The sequence below is a fragment of the Toxorhynchites rutilus genome, chromosome 2, assembly GCF_029784135.1.
Source record: "Toxorhynchites rutilus septentrionalis strain SRP chromosome 2, ASM2978413v1, whole genome shotgun sequence".
Classification (NCBI taxonomy): Eukaryota; Metazoa; Arthropoda; class Insecta; order Diptera; family Culicidae; genus Toxorhynchites; species Toxorhynchites rutilus.
The window spans coordinates 144,714,727-144,733,144 of NC_073745.1; the positions used below are offsets into that span (position 1 = coordinate 144,714,727).

The following is an 18,418-nucleotide window of genomic DNA, read 5'->3' on the forward strand; positions in this document are numbered from 1 at the left end:
TGATAATTCGATACAGATTGCGTACAAATTGGGCTATGGATACCGATTGTGTCACATTTATCCGAACGACAGTTACCCGAAAGACATTCACCCAATTCCAATCACCCGAATGTAACAAATACCCTAATGCGACAGGTACCCGAATGGAACATCTACCCGAATAGACATTTACCCGAACGCGAAATTTACCCGAATGCAACATTTACCCGAATACAACAAATGCCCAGAAATCATGTTTTCGTTCCTCTTTATATGGTCGGGGTTCTGCCAAAACGAACCAAGCGTCATTTTTTTCAAAATTGAGTTACTTACACCATTGGATGCATAAAATTATAATATATCGACTGTAAAATGACCATGCCATTCGGACAATTGATAGCAGCTCCGAAAAAAAAATTCTGTGTAGCAGACTGTAAAATAACGAAATTGCATTCAACCAAAGCGAACCATAAACCCACAATATGGCATCGGACGATACTGATCGTTTTCTTCAAGAAGGCAGATCCGAATCTTTAACAGATTTTTCTATTTCGGACAGCTCCTGGGATCAGATGTCGTCGAGATCTTGTGAGCAAGACAGCCTAAGGGCTGTCTTGAAGTGTAGAAGCGCTGATCTGCATTTTTCAAAATTGTGTTCAACCACAACGAACCAAGTGTAATGTATTCCTCAATCAATTTATTTTCATTTATTAAGACATCATTTTGTAAAAAACAGCAAAAGTGAGTCAATTATTAGTCATTAGTTATGAATTTAAAAAAAAAAGTCATTTTTGGCAAAAATGCGAAAAAATGGGTTTTTTGGACCACCCTAAAATGGAAATGGTCACCCCAACAAAAAAAATAAAAAATACTCATAATTTGCGATAAAGTCGATAAAGTAAAGTTGCGATTAGTCGAGTTAGTTAGAATAATCACTGACTGGACTAGACTGGACAACGCTAGTCAATTAATTTTCTAGTCTGTTCATTTTTGTTGAAGCTACTGAGAGTAGAGTCGGTTTTCATTTTTCACCTTCGAAGATTTCAAGCCCTGGCAGAGAATACAAAATGTTTGATATGGTGTAGAGAAAGTTTACCTTATCAAAGAAACCACATTGTTTGATGAAAGCAGCAGTTCCAATATCATACGTTCAATCGATCGATGATTTTAATTGACGGGGAGGGGGGTATTATTTGCGCTGGGTATTTCGGAGGAGAAATCGATTTCTCCTTTGAGCGTTAATAATCGTTTTTTCCGCTGAACGAAGTGGAATCATCTTCTTCTTGAATGGCGTTCACGTTCCTGTGGAACTTTTGCCGTCTCAACGTATGCATTAACTAGCGTCATTTGTTAATACATAGTTGAGATTCCTTAAGCCAAATAACACGCCTTGAATGTATTCCGAGGGGCAAGCTCTAGAATACGCATGACCACAGTGCAAGCCGGAAGAAATTTCTTTGACGAAAAATACCCCGACCAGAATTGAAACCATTCACATCTGTATATAAACTGGTGCCGACTCTGAAATCCACCAAAGTCTCTAAAAAATAAAAATAGAACAAAATGGAAATCCACTCAGTTATGAGTAGTAGTTGTAGCATGTTCTCGCTGACAGTAAAAACACCGTGTCCTCCTTGACCACTTCCGTTTCTATTTTGCTACCGGTCTGAATGCGATCTCTAGCGAAAAAACCACGTGTCGGTTGAACAAAGCAAATATTTCATTGAGACTGCGAATTGTGACATTGACGATAGATAATGCGAACAATAAGGAATGTTCATCACGGATTGAAGTAGAGCATATTTAACAATGTCGAAGAAATTGTTCCAACAAGAAAAAAAATTCTTATTTCCTAACAAGAATAAGACATCTATTGAGTGTTTTGGTCGAAAAATTATTCAAGATTACCTTAGCATGGGTTCCCTCTCATTGCTCGATTCCGGGGAATGAGAAAGCGGACTCGCTAGCTAAGGTGGGCGCTTCAGAAGGCACACTTTTTGAAAGGCAAATTGCCTATAATGAATTTTTTCACATTCCTCGTCAGGACACACTCGTTAGTTGGCAGCGCATGTGGAGTGAAGATGAGTTCGGTCGTTGGTTACACACGATTATCCCTAAGGTCTCGACGAGTGCATGGTTCAAGGGATTGAATGTAGGTCGTGATTTCATTCGCGTGATATCTCGGCTTATGTCCAATCACTACAACCTAAACGCGCATCTCTATCGCATTGGGCTCGCAGCAAACAATCTTTGTGATTGTGGCGATGGCTACCACGACATCGAGCATGTTGTCTGGTCGTGTATCCGGTTCCATGCTGCTCGCTCTCAGCTCTCTAGAGCACTGAGAGCACAAGGCAGAAAATCGGATATCCCCGTCCGGGATATCTTAGGTAGCCGGGATCCTGATCTTTTGCTTCATCTATACCTGTTCCTCTGAAACGCCGATGTCAACGTTTAATGATGTTTCCTTCGTTGTGTCCCCGTTTCATATCCCTCCTATCCGATCGATAAACTTTTACATAGTCGCGGCAATACATACACACACTCTTTACAGATGCACGGGCCGAAGGTTGTGCAGTCCACTGATCATTCAACAAGAGCCAAAGGTTGTACCGCTCATGACAACTCTACACGAACTGATTGCGCCGGCTAGTGACCATTCTATCCTGGATTCCTCGAGTCGAGAAAGACGCACCACGCTAGATATGGGCTACAGACTAGGGAGCGTTGCTGATTAATGGTCAGCTGCATCCCAATAGGAAGTAGCCCGTGTCGGGCACACGTATAGAGCATCGAAGACTGCAACATACCAATTATGAGAACACTTGTAATACTAACCTCGAGCCAACCGCGAGTAATCGGTTACATATTACTAACATAGTTGTAAGACAAAAATTGTCAAAATATTGGACTCCCGGCCCCGTCAGGCTAACGCCACATGTGCCTTAATAAAACATATATTTTGGAAAAAAAAATGTCGAAGAAACCGTCTTGTTTGCAACGAATGGTTCAATCGATCGTCGACTCGAATTAGTGGGGGGTATAATTTGCGCTAGGTATTTCTAGAATAAGAAATCGATCCCTGCACGTGAGATTCTGATGGACCGCTTGATTGCGACAGAGTTCAATTATAAAATCGTTAGCTATGGAAAGGGGTGATTCTGTTTTTTTACGTAGAACTACGTCTTTCATTAAGGGTGACAAATCAGAAAACAGGTCACGTTTTTATGAAATAAAGTTAACATTAATAACTATTTTTGCCGTGAACGGATTCTGGCGATTTACATACCAAACGAATCAGAAATTATCTGAGATTTGTTTGATATGCTGTACATTATAATCCCATAGTCTTTATATGGTTTAAATTGATGAAGATTGGAAGCATTCCCATTTCCTCATACATTTGTTCTGTCCATTTGTGCATGCAACGGAGAAACATGTTATTTCCAAATGCTTGAAGAATCTTGAACGAGAATTGTGTCTGAAAATAATTTTATATTATAAGGACGAATTTTTGTAGAAGTACTAGACAATTTATAGTAAAAGGAAATTGTAAAGGGTCAAAGGGTAATCAATCAATGAAGAGTTCAGTGATTGGACTCACTTATTTGCAAGTGAATGAAAAATTTCGCACGAGAATTGTGTTTGAAAATAATCTGATATTATAATGTCGAGTTTTGGTCAAAGTACTAATTTTTTTTGGTAAAAAATAATTTTTAAGGGTTGATTAGAAGATCAATCATTGAACAGTTCTGCGATTGGACCCATGAACGTGCGCTTAGTAAGAAAACGTGGATGTGATAAAGAAAAATAAATTTTGGGCGGGACGAAGTATGCCGTGTCAGCTAGTGATAAATATATAAACAAGGAGGGGAGATAGCGGGAGGGAATTATTTACGCTAGGGTATTAGTAATGAATCTCTGCTGCGGCAAATATTCAGCCTTTTTCCAAGCTGTTAACATTGTTTGTTTTCTGTCATCATAAAAACTTTGTTGGTACCATTGACATTGCATCAATGCATTGAGCTGGCGCTATGGTGAAGCAGGTGTTAAGGTTGTGCACCAAAAAATTATTTGGAGAATACCAAGTTATTCAATAAGTTATAATAAGCCATTAATTTATTTGGGTTCGCGATAGAGTTTATTTTGCTTATTTAGTCACCAAGAAAGTAAATGTCGTTCTGGAATTTTGTATGTGATTTGGTTTCGCTTGCCATTAGCAAAACTTTCTCCACTAAGGATGACAGCTGCGCTTATCTCGAGCATGTATTGTTCTGCGAGCACAAGAATGATTAATCAAACAATTATCGTCAAATGAACACAACCTCCTATATTGTTTTTAATTCGCTTATTTCTACAGGCTTAGTTACATAAGTTTTATGAAGCTTAAAATACATTTTTAAAACTATATATAAACAGTTTGTTTTAACTTTATAGTAAGTAAGATGGAAAACCGATTACTCGCAGTGAACTCGAGTGTAAAAAGGTGACATATTATATTTGATCAGGAAAAGGATGGGACATAAGAATATTGTTACACTGTTGATGATCACATTCAATTCTTAAATCGATTCGTATATCTATTGTGTATTCACACTTCAACTTGTTCTACTGTTCATAGCAAGGGGACCAATTGCGCAAAGGAAGAAAAGGAGGGTATAAGGATATAGGGACAATCACACAAGGAGATCGATAGCTTTTAGGAAAACATATATTTGGAACATGTGATTAAGGTCTTGAGCGAGAATTGCGAACCGAGCCAATACATCTCTCATCGGCACATTGCACACGATCAAAATCGTTAACAATAGTAAAAAATGGACAGGTGGTTGATTTGTACAGTTACATTTTGAATTTCAAATTTCTGTTGATGGGAACTCCTTCTACATGCTATTCTATGATATCCAAGCCACCCTATGACAATGAATACTAATCAAAAGTGGAAAAGGGAAAAAAACCGAAAATCATACATGATTCCGCGAGTGGATGTAATTTCAACTGCTTCGATATTAAGCATTTCGAGTGGTTTTAATTGCAAAATTGAATTCGCTGATGGTTATATTTCGTTTTGTGAGTTAACAGAGACGCGATATTAGGTATGCACGGAAAAGTAAATTCATTTTTGAGTGGAAAATTTAAATTATTGGAGTAATTGTACTGGTGAGGTAAAACGGACAGTTGCCCCTAGGAGTGAGATGGGCTGTGAAAAGTCTGTTTAATCTATTCCTAAGAAATGCCCTGCGTCTATAAATGGAAATCAAATCGCCAAATATGGACTGTTTAGAAGCTGACTGGAACCAAAAGCAAAGTAGTTGGGGGTCGGTCCGTTTATACTACTTAAGTGCACGATTATTCCTTTCGCGATTGATAAACCTTTACGCTTTATATATTACAAACCTGTCCATATTACCCCCACTATGTGTCCATATTACCCGCATCGAAAAAAAAAGTTGTTCTTTTCGGTCTGTTTCAATTTCAGTAAAAAAAAACTCTTTTATAAAATATTTTACCAATTAGGTGGAAAAACAGTATATTGAATCGCAAGATCTGCATCAAAGTTTTGGGAAACATGAGTTTCCAAAGATATAATTGAAGTTCTTCTTAACATGTCCGTTTTACCCCTACCTTTGATTGGAGATTGTTACATCAGAACGGGGCCGATGCGCAGGAGAGCAGATACAAATGGTAACTATGTTTACCTCTATCTATGAAGATAAGAAAGTTTTTGATTCCATCTAAAATTTTGGTCGCCCTAACTTTGACAACATGAAAGTAAGTGCTCCATCATACTTACCGACTTTGTCGAAGACAGTCTAGATAATAACTGTCAAGCTCTAGATGCAAATTTCTACTTAAATTCGTTCCCTGGACCATTGTGCATTGGCATGAAAAAAACTTTGTGAGTCAGTTTTTTTTATATATGTATTCTAGTCATGATCAGTAATTCCAGAAATCCAATATGGCTCACGAATAAACAATGCTTCTTCTTTGGTTAAATAATCGTTTGTTCGACACCCCCAACAACATTTCAGAACCGTGGAACGCAACATGTCATTTGATTTATGAACTTCACAGTCCAAGATGCCAGATGAAGGTGTAGACCTAGGAGAGCTGAGAATGAGGCACGCAACAGGCGGTCGATTGTCGACATTAAATTCCTAAAATTCAAATAAGTTACCCAATAACAACAATAACGACCGTACGTAGCTGTGTGTTTAGAAACACAACGTCAGAGCCCACCAAGCGGAAGCCACACCTGCTTCTGGGAAGGTGATTGGGAGTTTTCAGTGTCCATGAGTAGTACTCCAAGAAGGAAGAAGCATGTTGAACCTCCAGGCGGTCGAATAGATTAATAGTGTTTCGAGGCGTCACTTTCGCCGGATTCGGAACGGTTAGCAACCGCTCGCGTCTCTCGTATCACCTGGAACGTTAATTTTGGGCACATCGAGGTGTTACAATCTAATGATTTGAATTTGGTAATCGAAAAATGATCGATTAGAATGTGGGTGTAACATACTTTTTGATCGAAGAAAGTTTCAACATGAACTCTTCATCACACTGTAACTTCGTTTTTTATTCTGTAAATTGCAATAAAATTGTTCCAGTTCAATCTTGACTGTTTTCAGAAATGACTACACCGTCGTTTCGAAAAAAAAAACCATATTGATCGCAACATTGCTTGTATTCCCATTTCCACGGTGTCGTTACAGCGACGATCGTAAGCAAATAATATATCATTTCATAATTCCTTTCCCTGCCACCCTCTCTCTCACCCATAGCCATGAACTGTATGAATGTGGTGAATAGGTGGATTTATCAGGCAAGACACTTGTATCCAGAGGGGGTAAGATTTATTGAAAAACAAACCGAAACGATCATTATTATTGAAATTGAAAAATCTATCTATATCTGCCTTCGATGAGTATTGGAAAGATGAGCAACAAAAAACACCTCGAATGCCCGTTTCACTGCTCGAAAGTGCGATCTTGGTTCGTTCTACATGTTGCATACTTGAACGGATGCTGTGTTGCGTGCAGCACAATGTAAACGAAGCCTGAAGTGTTGTGTATGGTAATTTTTCATCTCTGTTTATTCATTGTGATTCGTTCTGGTGTCCTACTTTCGTCTGTGCACTGCTAAACAAGGATAAACGAGCTTTTGTTTATGCGCGCCGTCTAACGATCTGATCTGAGGCTGAGGTTAGGATCGTTAGGTGTTGTTACGTGCGATGTGAAACGAAAACCCGCCGTTGTTGTGAGGAAACCGATGTCGAGTTAAGTAGTGGCGAATGTGACAGAGGTAGATCCACACAGACAGAGAGTGGTTTCGATTAGGAAAAATAATCAAAATTGATAAATAATAGCAGCTAATGAACGATCCTAGTTTCATCACGAGGATACCTTCCCTCGGAGATTGTCCAATATGGAGTAGCATCATTTGTAAGCCTCCTTCGCGTTTCGAAGCGATTAGATGTGCTGTACCACCAAAGTAGGGGAGGGGTCTAGTTCCAACGGATTAAAACCATTAGTTGAACTCCGCAAACCACCGGCGGCAATAAGCGCAATGCTGCGAGCGAGTTACATATTTAATTCCAAGTTTCGTTGCGCTTAAAGATTAGATCTTCGCTGTGCATCCCTGCCATTCGGTACCACCACCACCCCCGCCAGTAGGGCACCTCTTCAAGCTAACGGGAGCGGGAGAGTGAGAGTTTCACGAGCGTTGGAAATACCGACCTCGCAACAATTCCAAAGCGCCGCCAGCCTAGTTCTTCCGGGATCGTGATTCGGTCGGCTACAGCAGATATATCACTAGCTCGCTTCCCATTCCGACTGGGCGGTTTGTTGAAAACTATGTTCCCTCTGAGTGCGACGATTCGAAAGGCTCGTTTGAATTTTTGCCATTTCTTCTCAGTTGGTTTAACCGGGGCCCAGTTCGGAAAAATGGGAGAAATGGGAAGATTCGAAGTGTTCGATCAATGAAAGAGCAGCTAATTAATGTTCACGATGTAGATCTGGTGGAATGATTAGGGCAAGCGGGAGCTGTACAAGTAGCACTGCAAGTAGGTTCTGTGCGAACGAAACAGTGGAGTTTGTTTTCAGCATTTGTTCCCATTTTTTTTTGTTAAATGAACAAACCCTTATATATCAGTCCGGAATTATACCAATAAAATAGCAAGAGAATGATTAATATTTTTAGCGGTTCCATCGTGTCCTTTTATCTTCTTCCTGCCAGTGCTAACTATTTGTAACTTTTGGATTCATTTTTGGGTAACACGCAACACACGAAAATGAAGGTTACGAAAAGATCATTCTTAGAGTATGCATAATATTTTGTACTTTTGGCACAATTTGCGATGAAGTGTTCCTAATTTTTTCGGATAAAAAACACAATATGAAATCAATATGAAACGTTCGTAGGGAGTTTGCGGATACACTAGACTAAAAATTTGCGCGCTAAAATTAGTACTAACTGGAATTTTTGTAAAACCACAAATGTTTTTTAAGACATCACAAGAAAACTGTTTTTGTTACTTCTTTTCAAAAATCGATGTAAAAGAATTCCTTATTCTTTTCCGTCAAAGAAACAGATGTACCTTGTACAGAATTTATTGGTATTATCATTGCCTTCCGATCTGAGGTGTGATAGTTACTTATTGAAATATTCAGCACTGAAGACTTAAGGATAATTGTTCATGCAATCAAAAATAGGTCTTACACTGATGGGCGCAAAAAAAATCTCTCTCATTTGAAATCAAAGGCGATCGGCCACTCTGCCGAGCATTTGATGCTACCGAATGACCAGCTGGACCGCACTACGGTTTACCCCATACTTCTCAGCAATGTTTCGTTAAGTTTCCTTACGTTGGAATCACGCACAATCAAATTTCGGATCTGTTTGGGAATTTGTTTTCCATCCATTTTCCGCAACACGTGTACCTGAACCTCCTGCTAACCCAAGTGCTCTTGACCTCTCGCTTTGCTCGAATTCACTATCGTTAGATTGCAAGTGGATGTAATCCAGAACCCCAACGGTAGTGATCACTTGCCAATCAAAATTTTCATCACCATTGGGTCGAATTCTTCTGAATCTATAAACATGGCATATGACCTCACAAGACACTTTGACTGGAAAAAATATGCGGACGCGATTGCTCTAGCCATCACTTCCAGAGACGGTTTACCTCCATTGGAGGAGTATCACTTCCTTTCTTGTTTGATCTATGACAGCGCGGTTTGCGCCCAAACAAACCCCATCCCAGGTTCCACTATTCGTCAAAGGCCTCCCAATCCATGGTGGAATAACCAATGTTCTAGGCTTTATCAGGATAAATCGAATGCATTTGAAGTTTTTTGGAAACGTGGAACCATTGAGAATTTTCAAACGTATTTAGCCATTGAAAATCAATTTAGAAACTTTATCAAAGGAAAAAAATCGTGCTTATTGGCGAAATTCCGCGGGAGGTTTGTCACGAGAAACGTCAATGAAAAAATTATGGAAAGTGGCTCGAAACATGAGAATTCGCTCTTCAACGATCGAAAGCGAGGAATATTCACATCGATGGATTTTTAATTTTGCACGGAAGGTTTGTCCAGATTCCATTCCCGTACAAAAATTGTTATTTCACAAGATATGTGCGATCTTGATTCCGGGTTTTCGATGGTAGAATTCTCTCTTGCTCTCCTTTCATGTAACAATTCTGCTCCGGGATCGGATAGAATTAAGTTCAACTGGCTGAAAAATCTCCCTGATGTGGCGAAACATCGCTTGTTGTATTTATTCAATCGGTTTCTGGAACATAATATTGTTCCAGATGATTGGAGACAAGTACGAGTTATAGCTATTCAAAAACCCGGAAAACCCGCGTCCGACTTCAATTCGTACCGCCCAATAGCAATGCTGTCTTGTATACGGAAATTGTTGGAGAAAATGATCTTGGTTCGCCTTGATCGATGGGTTGAAACGAATGGCCTACTCTCAGATACACAATATGGGTTCCGCAGGGGCAAGGGGACGAATGATCGTCTTGCGTTGCTTTCTTCAGAAATTCAAATGGCTTACGCCCAAAAAAACAAACGGCTTCAGTATTCTTGGACATAAAGGGGATTCTGTTTCAATAGAGGTTTTGTCAGACAAATTACACTCTCGGGGTCTGCCGCCTCTATTGAATAATATGTTGTATAACTTACTTTGTGAGAAACATTTGAACTTTTCTCACGAAGATTCGGCAGTAAGTCGGGACTCTTACATGGGCCTCCCTCAGGGCTCATGTTTAAGCCCCCTTTTGTACAACTTCTATGTAAGCGACATCGACAATTGCCTTACACAAAATTGCAACCTGAGACAACTTGCAGATGATGGAGTGGTGTCTGTCGTAGGATCAAACGAATCCGACCGGCAAGAACCCTTACAAGATACTTTGAACAATTTTTCAACCTGGGACATTGCACTCTGGTCCAGGAGGTGCATTTAAGTGGAAATTAGCATCTAGAGCTCGACAGTGATTCTCTAGACAAAAACTGTCTTCGACAAAGTTGTTACATATAATAGAGCGTTCATTTTTATGTTATCAAAAATAGGGTGACCAAAATTGTCGACGAAATGAAAAATCTAACTTTCTTATCTTTATAGATAGAGGTAAACATAGTTCGACAATATTGTAGCCCTGGTTATTTTAAGTAACTTTGTGGAACAATATTTCTTTCTATCTCTTCAAATAACCGATATAGCGCTTTTTCTCTAGGTTGAGTTAGGGTTACCATGAAAAAAAAAGGTTTTTTTGCTCTAACTTTTATATGTAAAATTCTACATCAAAACTGTCTTCGAATGACTTTTAGAGCTTTCTAATCCACGCATTTTACGGTGCATAACTTGTATGTATCTTAATTAGTAATGCCTATTACTAAGAGATAATACTGGATCAGAAGCTGTTGCGAAGCCCAGTTCTTCAGCATAAAAATTTTCTGTAATCTCCCGAACACGGTTACGCTTCATCCTTTGGCTCAGCATTTGGCATTTCAGGCACTTTCTGGCACTCAAAACACATATATCTTGGCATTTCTCTCGTAATAATTGTATAACGTCTTGTATATTTCGTCCACCGAAAAAGTAAATCAACAATGTGTCTTCTTTGAACCTCCATGTTGAGTGGCTATAAGACTGAACTGAAGTGATGCTGCTTTAAAGTCTACGCTTACTATTTGCATTTAAAAATTGCAACTTGTTCATTTATATGCAAAAACTCATAATTTCAAATTTAATTTGCTCAAATACAAAAAATAACACTCTTTTGAAAGTTTCACATTATGTAGAGTCAAATGTGCTCTTTAAAATGCTATCAATAATTTTTTATTATGTTTGCCCCCAAAAAGAACGACAAGCAAATGAAAAGGTCGTGTTTTCGGGGAAAAACATCAATAACTTTGAGTAGAAATAAGATACATACAAGTTATGCACCGTAAAATACGTGGATTGGAAAGCTCTAAAGATCATTCAAAGACAGTTTTGATGTAGAATTTTACATATAAAAGTTAGAGCAAAAAAACCTTTTTTTTTCATGGTAACCCTAACTCAACCTAGAGAAAAAGCGTTATATCGGTTATTTGAAGAGATAGAAAGAAATATTGTTCCACAAAGTTACTTAAAATAACCAGGGCTACAATATTGTCGAACTATGTTTACCTCTATCTGTAAAGATAAGAAAGTTAGATTTTTTATTTCATCGTAAATTTTGGTCACCCTATTTTTGAAAACATAAAAATGAGCGCTCTATTATATGTAACAACTTTGTCGAAGACAGTTTTTGTCTAGAGAATCACTGTCGAGCTCTAGATGCTAATTTCCACTTAAATGCACCTCCTGGACCATAGTGCATTGGACTAGGGATCGAATTCTCTTCGGAGAAAACAGGGATTGTGGTTTTTCTAGGAAGCATAGACCAGCAAAACCAAAGCTTCAACTTTTGGGTAAACCGATCACTCATGCTATGTCATTCAAGTATCTTGGGGTCTGGTTCAACTCCAAATGTACTTGGGGGGCCCATATTAGGTATCTGAGTAAAAAATGCCAACAAAGAATAAACTTTCTCCGTACAATTACCGGCACTTGGTGGGGAGTCCATCCCGAAGATCTTATAATGTTGTATCGAACAACTATTCTCTCAGTGATGGAGTATGGCAGTTTCTGTTTTCAATCAGCTGCCAAAACACACCTCATTAAACTCGAGCGATTCAGTATCTTTGTCTCCGTATTGCGTTGGAATGTGTGCCCTCAACGCAAACCATGAGTCTCGAGGAGGCTTTTTTAAACTTATGTAACTGAGCCTGTAAAAATAATAGATTTAATAAAAAAAAGAAAAAAGTGGATTTTTTTATGTCATACCCTAGAAGTACCCATGTAGGAACAAAAGAAATCTTTTATTTTTATAAAAAATTTATAAACGATACCGAAACGGCAAAATGGTACACTAATTCTCTATTTTTACGTAGGATTGGCTGGAATACCGAAAAGTTTGAAAAAACTTTTAATATTGGAACACTTTTATTTCGAATGGGGTGGACTTTTTGTGCCCATCAGTGCATAGCAAAAAGGTTCAAATGGAACGTTATAACAATATAATTATTATGATCGTGAGTGTCATCCCTTTAAAGGTGACATCCTGCGCGGACCGCCCCTCGTACAATACGCCGCTGTTGCATTGACGTAAGATTTGGTGCCTTATATTCAAAATCTTGTGATTTTCGATAGCGATATGGTGGAATTCAAACTAAGTTTCTCAACATTACCTACGCTTCTATCTCGCCGACTTCTTTGAGTACTGTGGCTTTTGCATACTTTTGCGGATCCTTCGAATAATTCATTATCATTTTATCCGATTTTATGAGTCTACGTGCGATTTTTCTGATAGAAAAATTATCCTATTTATAAGCCTAGATCAATTTCTTCTCTTTCTCACATAAAACAATTCCTTTCGGCATCTTCAAGTTGTCTGCTTGACTAAATTGGAAAAAAATCAACAAACTGAAACAGCACTCTTCGAGCCGCTATAGTAAAAGAATACTGCAAACAAATAAGTAATAACAGAAGTATATTGTTACATAACACCGATTGCTGTGAAAACATTGTATGGTGTACAAAATTGGGCATAATATATATGTGCCCTGTATGTGTAACCCTGCTTCCCATTCGAACTGGTGAATGCAAGTGAATTGTTGAAATAATATTATGAATCCTCGCGCGATTCCAGAGCCGGCAGATGGCGGAAATAATATGTCACGCTATTTCACATCTTCCCGATATTGTGTCAGCTTATCAACTAATGAAGATTACACGAATTTTAATTGAGTCAACTTTGCATTGAAATGGCACTCAAGAATCAATAAATTGTTCCCATTACGAGTCCATTCTCCACACACATGTCTCATCTAGGATTTCGTTAATTATATGCGCACTGTTATTGCATCCGACTCGCAAACGAGAAGAACAACATGTATCGAACGGAAGGACAGGTGCAAGAGTTTGCAGTCATTTTGATTTGCATCTTCGACAAGGGGAAGACCCATTCTGTGTCTTCCGTTGTCTCTCTTCGAACCTTTTCAGCAAAGGATCTCAAAGTTACGACCTTCTTGTGGGACGGGAAGGGAAAACATTGTTCTAATGAAATAAACTAACAAACTGACGTGACGAGTGCTGACGGCTGTCACGGAATTTACAATAGTTTGGAGCAGATACCAGATGGCTTCGAATGCATAGCTATCAATTAATCAATCGAACGATCCAAACTGTCAATCGAGATCTTTTCCGCTCCGGCATACGCAGTACTGCACAAACCCCCTTCGTCGTGGTAAAGCTTTAATTGACTGGAAACTGAGACTCCATCCCTCCGAACAGTGGGTGGATGGATTTTAATTGAAATAAATGTTTTATGATCGCGCTAAATTTTCGCATTAAAGCCGATCCTACTATTGCCCGGCGGAGATGAGCCGTAGTGTGTGTGTGCGTCCAGCTCATTCTCATTTTACTGCACTATTCCCGGCCCAGCTGATTTCGAACGTTCGTTCCGCCGTCGTTGAAAATATGCTTTTTTATCGATAGCAATGGGATTTTAATTTATAGTTGAACAATTATTTTTTATTGCAGCGAAGTACCAAACAAACGGTTTACGGCAGGGATCGGCAGTTTCGCTCGTAAGGTATTTTCTCTCCGTGGGATGATGGATTGTATGTATGTTTTTTTTGTTTGCGGCAGCGTTATGAGGATCTCTCGCTACACACTTTCGAAAAAAAAAGAAAAACTAACGTGAATTATGGCAAACAAGCCATAGAGGGACGAACCCTAAGAAATTTCACGACGGCAAACACACACTATGGAGTTGAACAGCCTTCTCATACAGAAAGGGGTGGGAGAGGATAAAGTTTAGTGCCTACCCAAGGTGTGGGGGAATCCTATTTCACTCGACTCTAAATCCGATTTAGTTGACCCTTTGCGTTGGGATCAATTCAAAACGGCATCCAGCGCACACACACACGCACACACGTCAAGAACAAGTCAACATCATAATCATCAATCTGTAAAACATACTCGCTGCACATAAATAAGACTGATGTATCGTTTATCTCCGATGGGGGGAAATGATAATTGCGGATTGATTAAAGTAAGTTATTGCATGTTTGCTTTATCGTTACGGGAAGTGATTGGTTTGAACTGGGAAATTATATGAGCTGGTGTCAGCGGATATCGTCGAACTTGGAAAACAAGTCTAATATTATATGACATGGAACGATTAGGTGTATTCACCGTAATTCACGATAACAGCGATTAGTTAATTTATTTTGTTTTGCAGTATGGAGGTTGATCCATTTATTCCTTAATATTCCGAGAACTCTTTGATAATTTATATCTCAAAAACTATGAGTCGTATCGAAAAGAATTATAGAGAATTTATGTTAAAACGTGAAAAAAAATTTACACTGAGAAAAAAATTAGTACTCTGTTTTATTTACAAAAAAAACTTTAACTTGCAATATCTAAAATACATATTTTTAATTTTTTTTATTTTTTCATATAAAATAGAAATCATGCAAAAAATTTAAAAAAGGGTCCAAGATGGTGAAACTATTTTTGACAAACTTTGTGGAACATCGATTTTTTATGAATTTTCGAAACTTCAAATTTTTGTATGTTAACAATCATTTTTAGGTACAAATCATGAATCCAAATGATATTTAAAACAAAAAAGCTCTTTATCAATATCCTTCTAAATGCAGCCATTCTTGGGATATTTAAAAAAATATTTCTAATTTATTGTCTTTTTTTATATTACACTAGCTGGCCCGGCAAACTTCGTCCCGCCGAAAATTTGTTTTTTGTTATCAATACATTCAAACATTCACATTTTCTTACTATGAGCAAGTTTATGAGTCCAATCGCAGAACTGTTCATTGATTGATCTTTTAATCGACCCCGTTGAATTTATCTTTTACTATAAAATTCCTAGTATTTCCAACAAAACTCATCATTATAATATCAGATTGTTTTCAGACACAATTCTCGTTCAAGATTTTTCAACCACTTGCAAATAACATGCTCCTCTGTTACATAGAATAAATGTTTTATACAGAAAATATGATAGAATAAAGAAGGCCCTAAATCGGACAATTCCTTCCTAGAGTTCTGCTCTTATCAACAAATCCTGTGATCCTTTTTTTTGTATAGATAGAAAAAGATATAGGAGCGCGTTTCATCACATTAAAATCCATTTCCAGTTTCGAACAAACATCAGCACTTGTCACTATGTAATTGTCGAACATATGGGAATTTGATTTTCCGAATTTTCCCTTTTTCCTTCAGCGTTTTCCGAAAATTGTCAATTGTCATGTTTGGAGGGGTGTCATACCATCTTAGAAACATTTCTCATACCCAAAAACCCTCACATCCCAAATTTTGCTTGATTAGTTCTCGAGTTATGCAAAAAATTGTGTTTCATTTCTCGGTTTTGTGGTAAACTCAGAAATCATCCGAAATTATTGATAGAACAATACTATTCTTTACATCCAATTGACATAATCTCCTGGGCCCGGAGCCTATTGTAGGATGATCGTGGAAGAATGTGTATATTCTCTACTCTTGTTTCATAGATAAAGCCATTGCCTTTGTACCCACGCCTTTTCACACCCAGACGATACGTTAAAATATCATGTCACAATCATGAAGGACGCCTAAAATTATGGTTATTACTACCACGTCAAAAACATCAAACCTCGATTCAATGCTTCAATTAACAACGTCTAACAAGACGATCCCAATTCGTCGGCCGTTCATTTCCATAAACGGAATGCCTGTGGAAACCCTTTCCATTGTTGCTGCACTCATTCATCTCCCATTCAAATTTCAAGGTACCTTGCCTGAAATGCCAACAAGAACATTATTTCGTGGCTGATTAAAGCTCTGTCCCACGTCAGAGCATACGTTCGATTGTACATTACATTGCATTGTGGTTGGGCTTGCTTGCGTGGAGCAGCAATTGAAGCCTGACATTAGCACTTCCAAATGCAAATTTGTGATAATTTGAACAAATTGCAAAATTGCATCTCTTGGTTCGAGAGTTGGGTCGGAGTCATGTTTACAATTAGGTTCAGCTCCGGGGGGAACCTGCTCCGTGATTAGTATTGTTGCCCCATCCAAACCGTCACCCTGTTCGGACTGTGCCACACATATCTAGTTGCGATGGCACTTGGTACGACCGGCAGCAGCAGCAACAGCCTGAAGCGGGGTGGGTGGATGTTCGGTGAGCGTTGAGACAAAAACAACACCTTTGAATTCCTCTTCTCCATTGTGTGATCATCATTAGCACAAGAAACATATAGTGGTAACTCCGCCCTCATAATACACTCGTTGTGTCGTGCGTTACGATAGTCATAGAATGTAATGCTATTAAAAATGTTCTATTTTCATTGTAGTTGAAAGATATAATAAGGGTTTTGCGATTTCCAATCTTCTCGAACGAAAATTAAAACTTTGAGCATGATCTTTTGCCATGCACAAGATACTGATCAATCTCATTCTTTGGGTTTTTCTAGTATCTGGCCGTTGAATTAGCTTTTTTAGCCATTTTTCCACTCTTCTTCAGTTTTGCTTTGATGATGTCCTATTACATTTCAATTGGGAGGAATTCCGGGCAGTTTGGAGGGTTCATCTCTTTCTCAATGACGTCTATTCCGTTATCGCTATACCGACCCCGGCGGACTGTCTGTTCATATTATTAATTGTGATGAAAATCGGAGTCCTCCCGCTACAGCTGCAGATTCCCTGCCAGATCATTAGCTTACCGGTAAGCTTGTCCGCGAAAACAAATTCAGATTACTTGGAAATATTTCCACGGCCCCTATCTCCTGGCCCGGAAGCTTATTGGAGTACAATTGGACAACTATAATACATTAGTTTGGTGTATTGCATTACATACGGATGGAGGCTAGTTTCTAACCTGACAGTATTGAATTCGTACCACCTACGATATTGTGCAACTTGCTTAATGCTAATGCTAATGCTAATTAGTTTGGTGTATTGCATTACACTCAATCATGTATACCCATTTTTGCGTGTGGTGAAATGATGAAATGTCATAATCTATATATATAAAAATGGAGTGATGTCTGTCTGTCTGATTCTTATGGACTCGGAAACTACTGAACCGGTCGACATGAAAATTGGTATGTAGGGGTTTTTGGGGACGGGGAAGGTTTTTGTCATATTTTGAGACCCCTCCTCCCTCACAAAGGGGGGCTGCCATACAAATGAAACGCAAATTTCTAATTTTCTCGAGAATTAATCAAACGAAATTTGCCGTGTGGAGGTTTTAGGGTTGAATAAATGATTCTATGGTAGTTAGATACCCCTCCCCTCTCTCTTAGGGGGGCTGCCATACAAATGAAACACAAATTTTTGCATTACTCGAGAATTAATCAAGCAAATGAAACCAAATTGGGCATATAGAGGTTTAAGGGTGCAGTAAATGATTCTATGGTTGTTAGACACACCACCCCTCCATCCCCCCTCTAAGAGGGGGCTGCCAAACGATTGAAACACTAATTTCTGCATTACTCGCGAATTAATCGAGCAAATAAAACCAAATTTGGCATGTAACGTAACGGAGAAACATGTTATTTGCAAGTGGTTGAAAAATCTTGAACGAGAATTGTGTCTGAAAATAATCTGATATTATAATGTCGAGTTTTGGTAGAAGTACTAGGAGTTTTATAGTAAAAGGTAATTTGAAAGGGTAGATTTGAAGATCAATCAATGAATAATTCTGCAATTGGACCCATAAACCCATTAGTCCCATTAGTACGAAAACGTGGATGTGATAACCAAAAATAAATTTTGGGCGGGACGAAGTTTGCCGGGTCAGATAGTCTATATATATATAGAAATGGATTTCTGTCTG

General features: G+C 38.5%; 1 protein-coding gene across 5 annotated transcripts in view; it reads left to right on the forward strand.

Moving 5' to 3' along the window:
- LOC129767636 (protein N-terminal asparagine amidohydrolase) overlaps positions 1-18,418 on the forward strand; it is a 117,112-nt gene that overhangs the window by 72,909 nt on the left and 25,785 nt on the right. Inside the window, exon 3 of one of the 5 annotated variants that reach the window (XM_055768714.1) lies at positions 14,116-14,167. The exons of the other annotated variants lie outside the window; for them this stretch is intronic. The gene's annotated coding sequence lies outside the window, so the exon portion shown is untranslated. The remainder of the gene's footprint in view (positions 1-14,115; positions 14,168-18,418) is intronic. 5 annotated transcript variants of the gene reach the window in all.